A 16653-nucleotide genomic window follows, 5' to 3' on the forward strand; every position below is an offset into this window, starting at 1 on the left:
CGTGCCTGCTGTTAGTGCTGCAATATTCCTACCACCACTCCTTTAATGTTTTAATAAAATCTTTATCTTTGAGTAAGAATGATGGAAATCTCCATATATAATCCGAGCCCCTCTGTATTCTGCCATTTAAGTCTAAGGTCACCGGTCTGTGGTCGGATATAACCATGTTCTCTATGTCTACATCCTTGACCCTGTGCCAGAGTCTTTGGTCTACTAACATAAAGTCAATCCTTGACCATGCTTCGTGTGGGTGTGAGTAGTGTGTAAATTCACGTTCATATGGGTGTTGCGTTCTCCAACTGTCCTGCAGATTTGTGTCTTCCAGTAATTTGGCCATCAAACCCTTTGTATTCCTACTCTGCCTTCCTTGTTCCTTGCCATACCTCCTATCCTCCTCTTTCGAAACTACTGCATTAAAATCTCCCCCCACTATCTTATTTGGGTCTACATCCACTCCCAATTTGTTGGTGATAAAGTCAAAGAAGGCTTTTTGTTCGTTATTAGGGGCGTATATATTGTGTATGCTAAACTCTCCCTGTGGGCTAGTTAATTTGATATGTATGTACCTCCCACCATCATCATTGTCTTGGGACGCTATTTCGTGAGTAAAGTGTTTGTTTATTAAGATCATTACCCCTGCCTTCCTTCCCTGGGATCCCGACCCGACTACCGCCCCCACCCATAATTTTTACATATGAAAAAAATCCCCTTTTTGCAGGTGGGTCTCCTGCAGTAGTGCGATATCTACCTTCAGTCTTTTAAGGTGTCGTAATATCATCATGCGCTTATGTGGAGACTTCAAACCTTTTACGTTCCAAGTGACTAATTTAACCATTATCCCAACATCTCGGGACATTTATGTCGCTATATGTTCTCACTTGTGTGTGTCTTGGCGCCTTTCCCTGGTCTTTTCCCTGCCTTAACTCCGCTGCGTACTGACAACTATGTATTGCCTGGGCGCAAACTTGTGTCCCCTTCTTGGCATTAACTATAAACCTGTTGGCTACCCCCCCAACTGCCCTCAGTTTTCTTTCGGTGTGCTTATAGCGTTGCTTTCCCTGAACCCAACTATTCAACCTAAATCTATTGTCAACTAACAACCCCTCAACTGTCCCCCCCTTTACAATCAATTGTCTCGTCACTTCCATTTTTTCTGTGATGCTCCTGGCTCCGCAATCCCCTCTCAGCCTACTGATTCACATTTACATATAGCCTGTCCCCCATTGTTCTGTTATCTAACACAGCAGAGCAAGGCCTTCCTGGTCAATAGCCGTGCCAGCATACAATACTCCCTCCCTCATTGCCCATACCTATTATTTGTTGCCTCTGGTCTCAATTTCACTTCACCTCCCATCAGCATAAGTGACCTGGCTACCAGAAGAGCGATTTATCAGTAGATATTAAAGAGAGAGAAACCCGGTCCCCCATAGATGTTAGGATCCCCTACACCCCCGAGGGAGCAGGGCACCTTGGTCCATATAGATTGAAGAGGCGAGGGGAACTGAAGAGAAAGAGAAAAGAAAGGAAAAGCCTACAAGAGGGGAAAAAAAGAGGAAGTAGGAAGTGGAAAAGGAAGTGGAAAAGGAAGTGGAAGAGGAAGTAGGAAGTGGAAGAGGACGAGGAAGTAGGAAGTGGAAAAAGAAGTGGAAGAGGAAGTAGGAAGTGGAAAAGAAAGTGGAAGAGGGAGTAAGAAGTGGAAAAGGAAGTAGAAGAGGAAGTGGAAGAGGAAATAGGAAGTGGAAGAGGAAATAGGAAATGGAAGAGGAAGTGAAAGAGGAAGTAGGAAGTGGAAGAGGAAGTAGGAATTAGAAGAGGAAGTGGAAAAAGAAGTAAGAAGAGGTAGATTGGGTGGTAAAGGAAGTGTAAGAAGTGGAAGAGGCAGTATGAAGTGGAAGAGGAAGTAGGAAGCGAAAGAGGTAGTGAAAGGGGAAGCAGGAAGCGGAAGGGGAGGCGGAAGATGAAGTAGGAAGCGGAAGCAGAAAGTAAAAATGCAATAATAAACAGTAGATGTTACTCATCCCCAGTATTTTGTCAGTCCCCTCTCTCTTGGGCCCCTCAGTTCAGTTCAAAAATATCGACTCTTCTCCTTGCAGCCTCTCTCATGGCGCTCCCATCTTCTGGTTTCCAGGCCAACGCGACGGCGACCTCCTTGCTTTTGGACTTCCTGCATGTATCTCCTTCCCCTCCATCCAGTCGTTCCGGCCCGATGCCCGGCTCTCCTCCTCTCTTCCTTGCCGAGTATGTTGCCTCTCCGGGAAGTCCTCCGTCTGGTTTCTGTTCTCCATCTCCTCCACCCATCTCTCCGCCTCACTCAAGTCTTTCGTCACAAAAAGGGATCCATCACGTCTTGTTACTCTCAGTATTACAGGATACAGCAGTTGGAATTTTATGCCTTTCCGATACAGCGCGGTACAAATCTTACTAAAGGCTTTCCTTTTGCGTGTAACCTCCGCCGAGTATTCCAAGTATTTTATTATCACTTGGCGCGGCCTGGCTGGTCCCGTCACTCCCGTGCTGTCTTCCTTCCCATTTGTTCCTCCTGTGCCTGGACGCTCTCTTACAGGGCCCACTCTGTGCGCTCTTTCCACCCTGCATTTGTGCGTTAGACCTAGCGCCTTGGGGAGCTCTGCTTCACATGTTGTCCAATTGCCGCATGCTTAAAGATTCCGGCAGTCCCACCAGCCTTAAATTGCTTCTTCTGGAGCGGTTTTCCAGATCCTCTAGTTTGTCTCTCATGGCCTGGGATCCCTCCACCATCTCCTGCAGCTGCCCTTTTAATGCTGTCACCTCGTCCTCTGTGTCAGAGATTCTTTGCTCCATCTCTGACATCCTGGCTCCCTGCTGTGCGATCTGTTCATTTAAGGGTGCTAGCACTGCCCCCACCATAGCCTCTAGAGAGTCTTTGATCTTGTCTGCCAGGTGCACTGCCACTGCTCCAGCCAGACGGTCATAATCAATTTGCAGGCCTGGGAACTGGTTGTGCTGCTGGGCTGTCTGTTGCTTGTGCTGCCAGGCTGTCTGCTGCTCGTGGTGCTGGGCTGTCTGCTGCTTGTGGTGCTGGGATGTCTGCTGCTCGTGGTGCTGGGCTGTCTGCTGCTCGTGGTGCTGGGCTGTCTGCTGCTCGTGCTGCCGGGCTGTCTGCTGCTCGTGGTGCCGGGCTGTCTGCTGCTCGTGCTGCCAGGCTGTCTGCTGCTCGTGCTGCCAGGCTGTCTGCTGCTCGTGCTGCCAGGCTGTCTGCTGCTCATGGTGCCGGGCTGTCTGCTGCTCGTGCTGCCAGGCTGTCTGCTGCTCGTGCTGCCAGGCTGTCTGCTGCTCGTGCTGCCAGGCTGTCTGCTGCTCGTGCTGCCAGGCTGTCTGCTGCTCGTGCTGCCAGGCTGTCTGCTGCTCGTGCTGCCGGGCTGTCTGCTGCTCGTGGTGCTGGGCTGTCTGCTGCTCGTGCTGCCAGGCTGTCTGCTGCTCGTGCTGCCAGGCTGTCTGCTGCTCGTGCTGCCAGGCTGTCTGCTGCTCGTGCTGCCAGGCTGTCTGCTGCTCGTGCTGCCAGGCTGTCTGCTGCTCGTGCTGCCGGGCTGTCTGCTGCTCGTGGTGCTGGGCTGTCTGCTGCTCGTGGTGCCGGGCTGTCTGCTGCTCGTGCTGCCAGGCTGTCTGCTGCTTGTGCTGCCAGGCTGTCTGCTGCTCATGGTGCTGGGCTGTCTGCTGCTCGTGGTGCTGGGCTGTCTGCTGCTCGGCTGCCTGCTGCTCGTGCTGCTGGGCTGTCAGCTGTACGTGTTGCCGAGCTCTTTGCTGCTCTCTCAGCTGCTCCCCCTCCTCCTTCTCCATCCGTCCCCGCTCACCTCCCTGCATACCGCCGCGGCCCGCGGCCGCCATTTTGCGCTCCATGTGCACTGCTCTCTCTGCAGCACCCTGCTCCAGCTGTCTGCCGCCGCTCCGGAGGAGGTACCGCTCCATGCACGGTCACCTCCTGCTCCTCGCCTCCCTTTCTCCGCCTCCTCCCCCGGCCGTGGGGCTCTTGTAGTCGGTGTGTGGGGCTGAGGAACGTGCGGAGCTCTGTCTCCCGCGTCCTCAAATCACAGCGCCAGAACCGGAACCTGGGAAGGTTTTTACAGAAAGGGACATCAGTCTTGTGCCTCCGAATTACCTGGGGATCGGCTGGGTCTCAGCACTCCAAGGGCAGCATTTGACCGGCCAGCTGTGATAACCTGAAATTGCCAACCGTGAGTAAAGAACTTGTGACTGCATCCTGCTGTGTCCTGGACTCATTTCCTGCACCACTAACCCTACATCAGTACGACCATTACACTGTGTGTCATACATGATCACCTGCCCTGGGGTCAAGCTCTACCCGTGGAGGGCTGAAAAACCTCTGCTGCATCACCACCGACCCCAGGGGAACTGAATGGCAGCGGCTGCCCATATCTTGCCGCATACCATGGGTGGCATCACGACTTATCCCCTTAAAATATCCCTCACTCATTTAAAACGACACTGCCAGGGTAACGAAGTCAGGCCCCGCCGCCGTGACATCCTCCCAAAACAGAACTGGCCCAGTTCCCAGTGCCACACAGCCCTGGTCTGCGTGTCACATGTATTTTGGTGCAGGGACCCAATTTGTCTCTGTGCCACAATGCATTTCAGCAGGATGTGCATCTGAGGATCCTGGCGAAGTAAGTGCTGAGGTCGGCAGCCCCACCCCCCATGCTTGGTAATAGCCCCATGGCCAATTCACAGGAATAATGTTGCATAAAGTACCATGCCTTTTTTCTTATTCTACTGTAGAATGTAAGGGTAGCTGACAGATGTCTTTTTAATGTGACTTTCAGCTTTATCTATCTGGTGACAGCTCTCATTTCTACTGTATTTTCTCAACATGTACTAATAGGACATTTGATAAGGGCTTAACTAATGTTCCATGACTCTACTACAATGTAGTGGTCAAGATTTGATATTTACATTTGACTTAAAATCCCTTTTATACCTAGGAGTCGAGTTATTTCTGCAACGACTTTTTTCGATAAATGGAAAATTGCTGAGATTTCTACACTAAATCTAATATATAATTAATAAAAAGGCAAAAAACAGTTTTTAAGCTATTAAAGTTCATTGTTTATTGTTAACATGTATAATAAAAATAGCCATAAAAAGTGCAAAGATCAACAAAACAGTACATTGGTAACAAGGAAGTTTATGCACATTGAAAAAATGAAGACAAATATGAGTGTATAAATGTTTCTTTATATGTTGTAAGTTGCCCGTTGGACATGTCATGGATGGGAAATATGTATCACAAAGGTGGTTATCCTCAGTGATATAAGCCGGGAAGCAAGCATCAACACGTATAGTATTGAAATCATTAGGTGTCTGTATGTGGAGGTAAGAATGTCTCATGTGTGAAGATTCGATGCTAGGACCTGTATACTGGACTATCACTAAACTTTGGGTAATAAATGTAAGGCAGAAACTGCTGTATGAATACTGGCATGAAAAATACAATAGCTATATGTGAGAATGAAAATATGACAATGGAATCTGCATAACTGCCATGAACTTAAGAATAAAGAGAAATTTAGCTATTTAATTGATCACTACAACAGAGCCCCAACACCTCGTCACGGTATTCTTACATTGGGGTCCCTAGCTAATGTGTGTCCTCTCTTGCAGTTAAAAAACTTACCATGTGTGAGAAGCTGAGACCCAGGCTATATATGTATAATGTGGACTGGCAATAGGTGTGGGTGGGGTCGGGTTCACAAAACGAAAGGTTGCAAACCAATTAAGAAATAACGTCTGGAACACCATTCTAAGTCTGAACTGGGTGCAAAAACCCTAAAAAAACTTCACTATACAGAGAGAAGGTATGCACACCAGTGACCGTGCAAGGGGAATAAATGTAAGGCAGAAACTGCTGTATGAATACTGAAATGAAAAATACAATAGCTATATGTGAGAATGAAAATATGACAATGGAATCTGCATAATTGCCATGAACTTAAGAATAAAGAGTCTCAGCTTCCCACACATGGTAAGTTTTTTTTTTTTTTTTTTTACTGCTAGAGAGGACACACATTAGCTAGGGACCCCAATGTAAGAGAATACCGTGACGAGGTGTTGGGGCTCTGTTGTATTGATCAATTCAATAGCTAAATTTCTCTTTATTCTTAAGTTCATGGCAGTTATGTAGATTCCATTGTCATATTTTCATTCTCACATATAGCTATTGTATTTTTCATGCCAGTATTCATACGAGCAGTTTCTGCCTTACATTTATTCCCCTTGCACTGTCACTGGTGTGCAGCCCTTCTCTCTACATAGTGAAGTTTTAGGGTTTTTCCACCCAGTTCAGACTAAAGGCGGTGTTACACGCTACAATTTATCTGACGATATGTCGTCGGGGTCACGGTTTCCATGACGCACATCCGGCATCGTTAGCAATGTCGTTGCGTGTGACACCTACGAGCGACTCCGAACAATTGCAAATAAGTTGAAAATCGTTGATCGTTGACATGTCGTTCACTTTCTAAATATTGTTCATCGTTTGGAACGCAGCAGACATATTGGTACGTTTGACACCCTGCAAACGACGAACAAAATCCACACGGCCACCTTGGTCAAACAATATATCGCTTAACGATTTTGAGTTCCTTGTGCGATCGTTACGTGTGACCGCTAATAAACGACCTTTGAGCGATCTCAGCAAATCATAACTACGATCTGGGCGTGTCACATCGCTAATGAGATTGTCAGATAAATCGTAGCGTGTAAAGCGGCCTTTAGAATGGTGTTCAAGACATTATTTCTTAATTAATATCACTGAAGTTTGAACTGTGTATCCTGTTTTCCTGCACTGAAAGGCTGTTTATGTTCTCTGTTTGCAGTTTGCTTTAGGCCCCTTTCACACGTCAGTGATTCTGGTACGTTTGTGCTTTTTTTAAAACATACCAGAATCACTGACATACGCAGACCCATTATAATGAATGGGTCTGTTCACACGTCAGTGATTTTTCACTGCACGTGTCTCCGTGCGGCGTACCCGCGTGTGCGTGATTGCCGCACGGAGACATGTCCATTTTTTTTCTGGCATCACTGATGTTCCACGGACCATGCAGTGGTGTGGTCCGTGAAACACGTGCCAGAAAAAAAGTGCTTTTAAAATAAAAATCATTTTTACTCACCCGGCGTCCAGCGATGTCCTCTGCAGCCCGTTCTCCCTGCTGCTTCTGAGCCGGCTCATTATTGTCGCGCATATTCATTATGCGCGACACAGCCGACCCGGAAACAGCTGCTGCGGGGGTCACCGCCGGCCGGATGCTGCACCGCGGGAGCGATCAGCACCATGGACAGCGGGAGCGCGCACAGGTGAGTTGTTTTCTAAGTGCAATCACGGGCCACGGAGAACGGAGCCCGGATTGCACTTAGACAACCCACGTGTGCCGTGAATCATGGCACACGCAGGGACATGTGCGTGTTTTACACGCCAGTGAAAAACGTCACTGTTTTTCACTGACGTGTGAAACGGGCCTTATGGAGTTTTAATAAAGCAACTTAGACGTTTTATTTAAATCTCCCCTCAAGCCTACCTCAGACGCCACCATGTGAGTTGAGATCCCTATAATATGCATAAGGCCTAAGCCACACGGCGAGAAAATCGGTGCGAGCGGAGTGCGATAAAACATCGCATTCCAATCGGACCAATTCTAGCCTGTGTGTCAGCACACATGAGCGATTATTTTCTCAGCCCTAATCGGACCGAGAAAACAATCGCAGCATGCTGCGATTGTCATGCGAGACTCTTTCCTCTCGCACCCATTCAAGTGAATGGGGCGAGAGAAAAATCACACTGCACTCGCAGTACACCGGTGTACCGCGCGTGCAGAATAATAATAATCTTTCTATAGTGCCAACATATTCCGCAGCGCTTTACAATTCCGGAGGATCATATACAAACAAGTAACAGTTATAGAAAATACAATATTTAAAGGGGGGAAAAAAGACAACCCTGCTCGTGAGAGCATACATCTACAATGAGATATTGGGGGGGGGCGCAAGGTACAAGTGCTTATTTACAATGATAATCCAGCCATCTCAAGGAAATGGAGGATAGATAATGGCTTCCTGGACCAATTGGCCAGAACCTTGAGATGCATTTGGGTGCCATGGCGTTTGACGTGGGGTTATGTTGTGAGAACTTGTAGAGGGACTATGTGAATTGGATTTGATTAGGGAGTGTGATAGGCCACCCTAAAAAGATGCGTTTTTAGGGTGCATCTGAAGCCGAGTAAGTTGTGATTTATCCTAACTTCTTGGGGTAGAGCGTTCCAGAGGATTGGTGCAGCTAGGAAGAATTCTTGGATCCGGAAGTACGAGGTTCGAATTAGTGTGGATGTTAGTCGAAAGTCATTTGCAGAGCGTAGAGAATGGGTGGGGTGATAGACAGAGAGGAGGGTGGAGATGTAGGGGGTGCTGCACTGTGGAGAGCTTTCTGGGTGAGAACAAGCAGTTTGAATTGGATCCTGTGATATATGAGCAGCTAGTGCAATGACAGGCACAGAGCAGAGGCATTTGAGTAGCGGATAGCCAGATAGGTGACCCTGGCTGCTGCATTAAGGATGGACTGTAGAGGAGAGAGTCTAGTTAGGGGAAGGCCAATTAATAGAGAGTTACAGTAGTCAAGGCGAGAGTGGATCAGGGCCACGGTGAGGGTTTTTGTCGTTTCCATTGTGAGAAAGGGGCGGATTCTAGAGATGTTCTTGAGGTGCAAGCGGCAGGAGCGGGCAAGATATTGTATATGGGAGGTGAAGGAGAGATCAGTGTTAAGTATAACACCGAGACAGCGGTTTAGGAGATGTCAGGTTTAGGAAGGTTGGAAGACGGAGGGAAAGAAGTTCAGTTTTGGAAAGGTTAAGTTTCAGATAGAGAGCAGACATGACATTGCAAACTGCAGTCAGGCAGTCACTTGTGTTCTGTAGTACAGTGGGGGTGAGCTCAGGGGATGAGGTGTATAGCTGTGTGTCATCAGCATAAAGATGGTACTGAAAGCCAAATCTGCTGATGGCCATTCCAATTGGGGCAGTGTAGAGGGAGAAAAGAAGAGGGCCAAGGACTGAACCTTGAGGGACCCCAACAGTGAGAGGAAGAGGAGAAGATGTGGAGCCAGCAAATGATACACTGAATGAACGGCCAGAAAGATAGGAAGAGAACCAGGAAAGCAGTGTCCTTTAGGCCAACAGAATGGAGCATAGAGAGAAGGAGATGGTGGTCAACAGTGTCGAAGGCGGCAGAGAGATCAAGAAGGATAAGCAGAGAGTGATCACCATTACGTTTTGCTGTCAACAGGTCATTGGTCACTTTGACAAGGGCAGTTTCTGTTGAGTATAAAGAGCGGAAGCCAGACTGTAAAGGATTTAGAAGAGAGTGAGTGGAAAGGTAGCGGGTGAGGCGAGAGTAGACCAGGCGCTCCAAGAGTTTGGAGATGAAGGGGAGATTGGAGACTGGTCTGTAGTTGCTTGTGCAGGACGGATCAAGGGAAGGTTTTTTTAATAATGGAGTAATGATAGAGTGTTTGAGGGAGGAGGGGAAGATACCAGAAGAGAGAGAGAGATTGAAGATTTTAGTTAGGTGAGTGGTGACAACCGGAGAGAGGGACTGGAGTAGGTTTGAGGGAAAGGTATCAGTAGGGCAAGTGGTAGGACTAGAAGAAGAGAGGAGCCTGGAGACTTCCTCCTCTGTGAGTGGGTCAAATGTAGAAAGTGAGCTGGATGGGATATGGGGAGGGATGAGATTCATAACGCTTGGTGGCTGGGAGCTGATTTCTCGGCGGATGTTTTCTATTTTCTCTGTAAAATACGAGGCCAGGTCATCAGCATGAAGGTCTGTGATGGGGGTCTGTACTTTGGGACTGAGGAGGGAGTGAAAGGTGTCAAAGAGCTTTTCTGGATTGTTGGATAGTGAGGAAATAAGGGTGGGGAAGTAGGTCTGTTTGGCGAGATGAAGGGAAGATTTGTAGGTCCTTAAGATGAACTTGTAGTGGATGAAGTTTTCTGGTGTGCGGGTTTTCCTCCATATGCATTCGGCACTCCTAGAGCATTGCTGGAGAGTGCGTGCGTGCAGAGCAAGAATCGCAATATCCGGCTACGGAGGAGAGAGGGAGAGAAATCCCTCCCTCCCCCTCCTCCGTGCCGACCCGCCCCTCCGCAGCATTGGCCCACCCCTCTGCAGCGCCGGCCCGCCCCCGCAGCTGAGGTCCGCTCACACAGTCGCATGGATACTAGCATGACACTCGGCTCTGCTGTGCTGCCAGCGCGAGCCGAGTGTCATACGAGCATCGCACTAGTGCCCCGTGTGGCCCCAGCCTAAGAGACAAAGTGGTCATAGACACATATGCAAACATGCAAGTATGATATTATAGATATATAGCAATGAAGCTCGTATCCATAGCAATAGCGCCAACTGCAGAGTCACTACACAGAGAAAAGAGTCCCAAATGTGCATTTTGCACTTTTAGTATGTTCCTTTCTTGAAGGGGGTGGGTGGACTGGTACCAGTTGTAATATATAGTAAGGAACCTTCATATACACAGATGTTTGGCTTGTTAGTTTGTGGAGTGCTGTTTTTTTGAGTACTCTATCCTGCCCCAATAAAAAACAATTAAAGGGAACCAATCACCAGGATTTTCGTATATAACCTAAATCTAATCAGGCTGATTCTCTACATACCTGTAGCGGTCAGCTCGGATGTATAGGTTTTAAAGTCCTAAAGTTTATAAAATCACCAGTTTCTTTAGTAACAGCAGCTGAGGATCAGATAATAGCTGGGGGGAATTCATACTTCTCCCCTCCCCCTGTTAGAATTAGCATAAGTATTGTACCATTGATTCACTTTATAAAATCATCAGCTTCTTCAGTGACAGCAGCTGAGGATCAGATAATATCTTGGAGGTATTCAGTTATCCCCTCCCCCTGTTAAAATTAGCATAAGAATTATACCATGGATTTACTTTTTCGCTTGCAGGACCTGTGTGAGGTCATACCCATGTTACCAGAAGGGGCAACAAAGCTGATACCACGAAGCAACATTTTTCTGTTGGCTAAGGCCCCACCCCTTCTGGTAACATGGGTATGACCTCACACAGATCCTGCAAGTGAAAAAGCGAATTGATGGTATAATACTTATGCTAATTTTAACAGGGGGAGGGGATAACTATCAGAAGTGTATCTAGGGGGGGCTGGCGGGGAATCTGCCCCGGGGCGCAGTGTCAGGGGGGGCGCTGTCGGGCCGACTGATGCAGCACTCTGAGTCTCCTTAGGCCAGGGACTGCGGCAGCACCTTTCAGCAAGGGTGGTGATGTATGCTGCGGCCCCCGGGCCGAGTTCCGGGGCCCCGCAGCGCTCATGCACCTAGCAGCCGCACTTCCCTGGCTGATGGCTTTTACATCCACACCTGAACGCAGCCTTCTTTGCGGTCTGCAGAGCCTAAGTACATCTGTGGGCGGAGCTAGCACGCAGTGTGCACTGCGTCCAATAGAATAGGTAGATGCTAGAATGTACAGACTCCTTCCAGGTATGACTTAATTTGTCATGAGGCTGGTCACGCCCACTGACCTGTAAGGAGCCCATACATTCTAGGCTCAACCCACAGATGAAGACACTGTCACAGGAGCCGAAGCATCAACTTCACGCCGAGCTATACGTCCTGCCCCCCCCACCCAGTGCTGTGTACCCCAGAACTGTCTATTAACCCCACCCCAGTGGTATATACCCCCAGAACTGTCTATTAACCCCACCCAAGTGCTATATACCCCCAGAACTGTCTATTCACCCCACCCCAGTGCTATATACCCCCAGAACTGTCTATTAACCCCACCCAGTGCTGTATACCCCCAGAGCTGTCTATTAACCCCACCCACTGCTATATATGCCCAGAACAGTCTTAACCCCACCCCAGTGCTAAAAGCCCCCAGAACTGTCTATTAACCCCACCCAGTGCTTATACCCCCAGAACTGTCTGTCCCCTCTACCCAGCGCTGTATACCCCCAGAACTGTCTGTCCCCCCCACCCAGCGCTGTATACCCCCAGAACTGTCTGTCACACCCAGAACTGTCTGTCCCCCCCACCCAGTGCTATATACGCCCAGAACTGTCTTAACCCCACCCCAGTGCTATATGCCCCCAGAACTGTCTTAACCCCACCCCAGTGCTATATACCCCCAGAACTGTCTATTAACCCCACCCAGTGGTATATACCCCCAGAACTGTCTTAACCCCACCCCAGTGCTATATGCCCTGTGACGTATAAACCGGCTGTATAACAAAGGGCCGGTATGTTTTGCAGAAGCATGGGTGCTCTGCAATGTGAAGTTGGCTGGGACCTGTGGTTCCACAGGATTGCATTACATGCAGAGCCATGGAAGGGTGTGTGATGCTGATTACACACTCCTTACCACCTGTGGGTGTGGCTCCAGGGGTTAAAGCAATCCTGTCTCTGAACCTAGGTGGAGTGTGTCTAGGGCAGTCTAGATAGAGATTGTTTATGTTTGAGGGTAGTTTATGCTGAGTGTTTTTAAATAAACTGCCGGAATTTCTATGAAGTATCGTGTCGGCGCACTCAAGCAGCTGGCGGTGGATCGGCGGGTCCCCGAACAGGGACAGCGTGCTCCAGCTGCTGGCGGTGAATCAGTGGGTCTGCAGGGTTCTGTGCTGCAGTGGCGAGAGACCAGTGACTGGAGGTTCCAGGCCAGCCAGAATTGCGAGGCCCTGCTTGGTGAGCAGTGATACACCACAGGCTGGAGATTCTGGTTGTACGGGCGGTACAACCTGGAAAGGTTATTGGTTCTCTAACCCCCCCTGTCTTTGACCACCGGGTATTACCCATTGGAGCGCCCCTCCTGTTCCTCTTCTCGTTGCAGCATGGAGGGGCTGCTGAACCAGCTGCTGCAGAGCCAGCAGCACCAACAGCATGTGCCAGGAGGTCCAGTGACAGCAGTGGGGGCTGAATGCCAAAAAGAGGGAATGGTCCCTGCGGACGTTGTGGAGGAGCTGTACCAGTTCCTGGTCCGGGGACAGCAGGAGCTGTCAGTGTGTAGCGATGTCACAGCCATAGACCAGTTTGAGCATTCCCTTCGGAGCCCATTATGGACACTAGGTGCCCAGGGAGATAAGGGCGAACGGTGTGAACTGGGGGCTAAGGACATTGCATGGAAACCCCAAAAGTGGGCGGAGTCCCAACCAGGGGTGGTTGCCCAAAAGGGGACGGAGTCCCAACCAGGGGTGGTTGCCCGAAAGAGGGCGGAGTCCCAACCAGGGGTGGTTGCCCAAAAGGGGGCGGAGTCCCAACCAGGGGTGGTTGCCCAAAAGGGGGCGGAGTCCCAACCAGGGGTGGTTGCCCAAAAGTTGCACCCCATGGAAAGGCCGGAGGTGTAGAGGTGAAAGAGGCCTCGGAAATAGTGTGTCGTAGACCAGAGAGGTCCGCAGGTAAAGACTCATTCAAGAGGATGAGCAACGGCTATCTGAAACACGAAACACTTCTTAGCCAGGCTACTGAGAGTCGAGTAAGGAAGTTGGAGAAAGAAGTGGCTGAGCTCCGAAGTCACTTGGCAGAGTACCAGTCCAGGTCCCAGGTAGCCTTGGAACAGATGGAGCAGCGAGTGTCGATCCTGACCAAACTTGTTGAAGCAGGGGAGGCCCAAAGAGAGCTGACTCTGGAAGCGAAACTGGACAAGCATGTGGAAGCGGCAGGCATGAATGAGACTTCTATAGTCAAGTGCATGGTGGATATACCTGAGGACTTAAGAGAAGCGTGTGCCATCGAGTGCATGCATGACGACTTTAAGAGAGCTGTGGAAGCGTGTGAGGTCTACTGTACCCAAGAGGCTGGACAGTTAGTGATTATTGTCCACCTGTGAAATTACTGGGCAGCGGGTGGCTATTCTAAAGGACATGCAATTCAGATGTGTTCGTATGAAGTGGCAGGTCCAACTGCAAAATGAGAAAGCCACTAGACAGCTAGAGTATAAAAGGAAAGCGCAGAGTCTGACGGAAGATATCGTCCAAGTACCCTGGGCTCTGGTGGGGAGAGTCATTGGAAAAACTGGACGAGTCATGCAAGACATAGTGAATAAGTCGGGATTAGTGAGATTAAGAATCCCTGCTGCTAACGAGAGCAAGATACCCAGGGAAGCTGGTATGGTTCCGTTCGTCTGTGTCGGGACTGTAGAGAGTCTTGGAAACATTCGAAGCCTTCTTGGATATAGGGTACACCATGTACGTGACATGGAGCGGTTGAGGCTAGAAAACCTGAAAATTGAGGAGCAGCTTCGCCAACTGTGTGGGGGACAGCAGCCGTCTTCTCCCCGTTGTTCAGGGGAAAGAAGTGGAAGATGGCATGTCGGTCCAGTAGTTAAGACACGCGATAAAAGGAATCGCCGACAGAGAAGTAACCTATGATGTACTGTAGATAGTGGCCGCTATGAACTTAGAGTTCCCGACAGTAGCCCTGGGGGTACACGAGTAAGCCTAGGTTCGGACAAGACTGTAGGTTTGACTGAGGACGTGTTTCTCTACTACGGTAACCCTGGGAGGGGGTCAGGGAGAGAACGGTCCGGAAAGGGGACGTCCTTTAACCCTAGGTTGACACGACAGGGTTTGGTGACAGTGTCGGGCGATGTCTCAGGGACTTATACTCTTGGGCATCTTGGACGGCCCTCTCGACTGGTGGGGCATGGCGGCGGGGATACCCTGTCTCGCGGCCCCAGGTCGTTGGCAAGTGTTCTCCCCTACGGGTTCGAACAGAGGGGGAGGGTACAGTTAGGTCCAGAAATATTTGGACAGTGACACAATTTTCGCGAGTTAGGCTCTGCATGCCACCACATTGGATTTGAAATGAAACCTCTACAACAGAATTCAAGTGCACATTGTAACGTTTAATTTGAAGGTTTGAACAAAAATATCTGATAGAAATTGTAGGAATTGTACACATTTCTTTACAAACACTCCACATTTTAGGAGGTCAAAAGTAATTGGACAAATAAACCAAACCCAAAAAAAATTTTTTATTTTCAATATTTTGTTGCGAATCCTTTGGAGGCAATCACTGCCTTAAGTCTGGAACCCATGGACATCACCAAACGCTGGGTTTCCTCCTTCTTAATGCTTTGCCAGGCCTTTACAGCCGCAGCCTTCAGGTCTTGCTTGTTTGTGGGTCTTTCCGTCTTAAGTCTGGATTTGAGCAAGTGAAATGCATGCTCAATTGGGTTAAGATCTGGTGATTGACTTGGCCATTGCAGAATGTTCCACTTTTTTGCACTCATGAACTCCTGGGTAGCTTTGGCTGTATGCTTGGGGTCATTGTCCATCTGTACTATGAAGCGCCGTCCGATCAACTTTGCGGCATTTGGCTGAATCTGGGCTGAAAGTATATCCCGGTACACTTCAGAATTCATCCGGCTACTCTTGTCTGCTGTTATGTCATCAATAAACACAAGTGACCCAGTGCCATTGAAAGCCATGCATGCCCATGCCATCACGTTGCCTCCACCATGTTTTACAGAGGATGTGGTGTGCCTTGGATCATGTGCCGTTCCCTTTCTTCTCCAAACTTTTTTCTTCCCATCATTCTGGTACAGGTTGATCTTTGTCTCATCTGTCCATAGAATACTTTTCCAGAACTGAGCTGGCTTCATGAGGTGTTTTTCAGCAAATTTAACTCTGGCCTGTCTATTTTTGGAATTGATGAATGGTTTGCATCTAGATGTGAATCCTTTGTATTTACTTTCATGGAATCTTCTCTTTACTGTTGACTTAGAGACAGATACACCTACTTCACTGAGAGTGTTCTGGACTTCAGTTGATGTTGTGAACGGGTTCTTCTTCACCAAAGAAAGTATGCGGCGATCATCCACCACTGTTGTCATCCGTGGACGCCCAGGCCTTTTTGAGTTCCCAAGCTCACCAGTCAATTCCTTTTTTCTCAGAATGTACCCGACTGTTTATTTTGCTACTCCAAGCATGTCTGCTATCTCTCTGATGGATTTTTTCTTTTTTTTCAGCCTCAGGATGTTCTGCTTCACCTCAACTGAGAGTTCCTTAGACCGCATGTTGTCTGGTCACAGCAACAGCTTCCAAATGCAAAACCACACACCTGTAATCAACCCCAGACCTTTTAACTGCTTCATTGATTACAGGTTAACGAGGGAGACGCCTTCAGAGTTAATTGCAGCCCTTAGAGTCCCTTGTCCAATTACTTTTGGTCCCTTGAAAAAGAGGAGGCTATGCATTACAGAGCTATGATTCCTAAACCCTTTCTCCGATTTGGATGTGAAAACTCTCATATTGCAGCTGGGAGTGTGCACTTTCAGCCCATATTATATATATAATTGTATTTCTGAACATGTTTTTGTAAACAGCTAAAATAACAAAACTTGTGTCACTGTCCAAATATTTCTGGACCTAACTGTATTTCTGGCCACATTCTGACTAGATGTGTCCAGCCTTACTCAATTCATTTTTATTCGGCGAGGCCATACATGTGTAGTCGGCACATGACCACATGTATGTAATTCACATACTTGCAGTTTCGTGACCTCCCACTCACCGCCGGCACCAGAGAATCCTGACAGTGTGCAATGTGAGAATTCAGAAGTCTACAGTCACATAGAGTGACACACAG

Source organism: Anomaloglossus baeobatrachus, chromosome 2, assembly GCF_048569485.1.
Source record: "Anomaloglossus baeobatrachus isolate aAnoBae1 chromosome 2, aAnoBae1.hap1, whole genome shotgun sequence".
Taxonomy (NCBI): Eukaryota; Metazoa; Chordata; class Amphibia; order Anura; family Aromobatidae; genus Anomaloglossus; species Anomaloglossus baeobatrachus.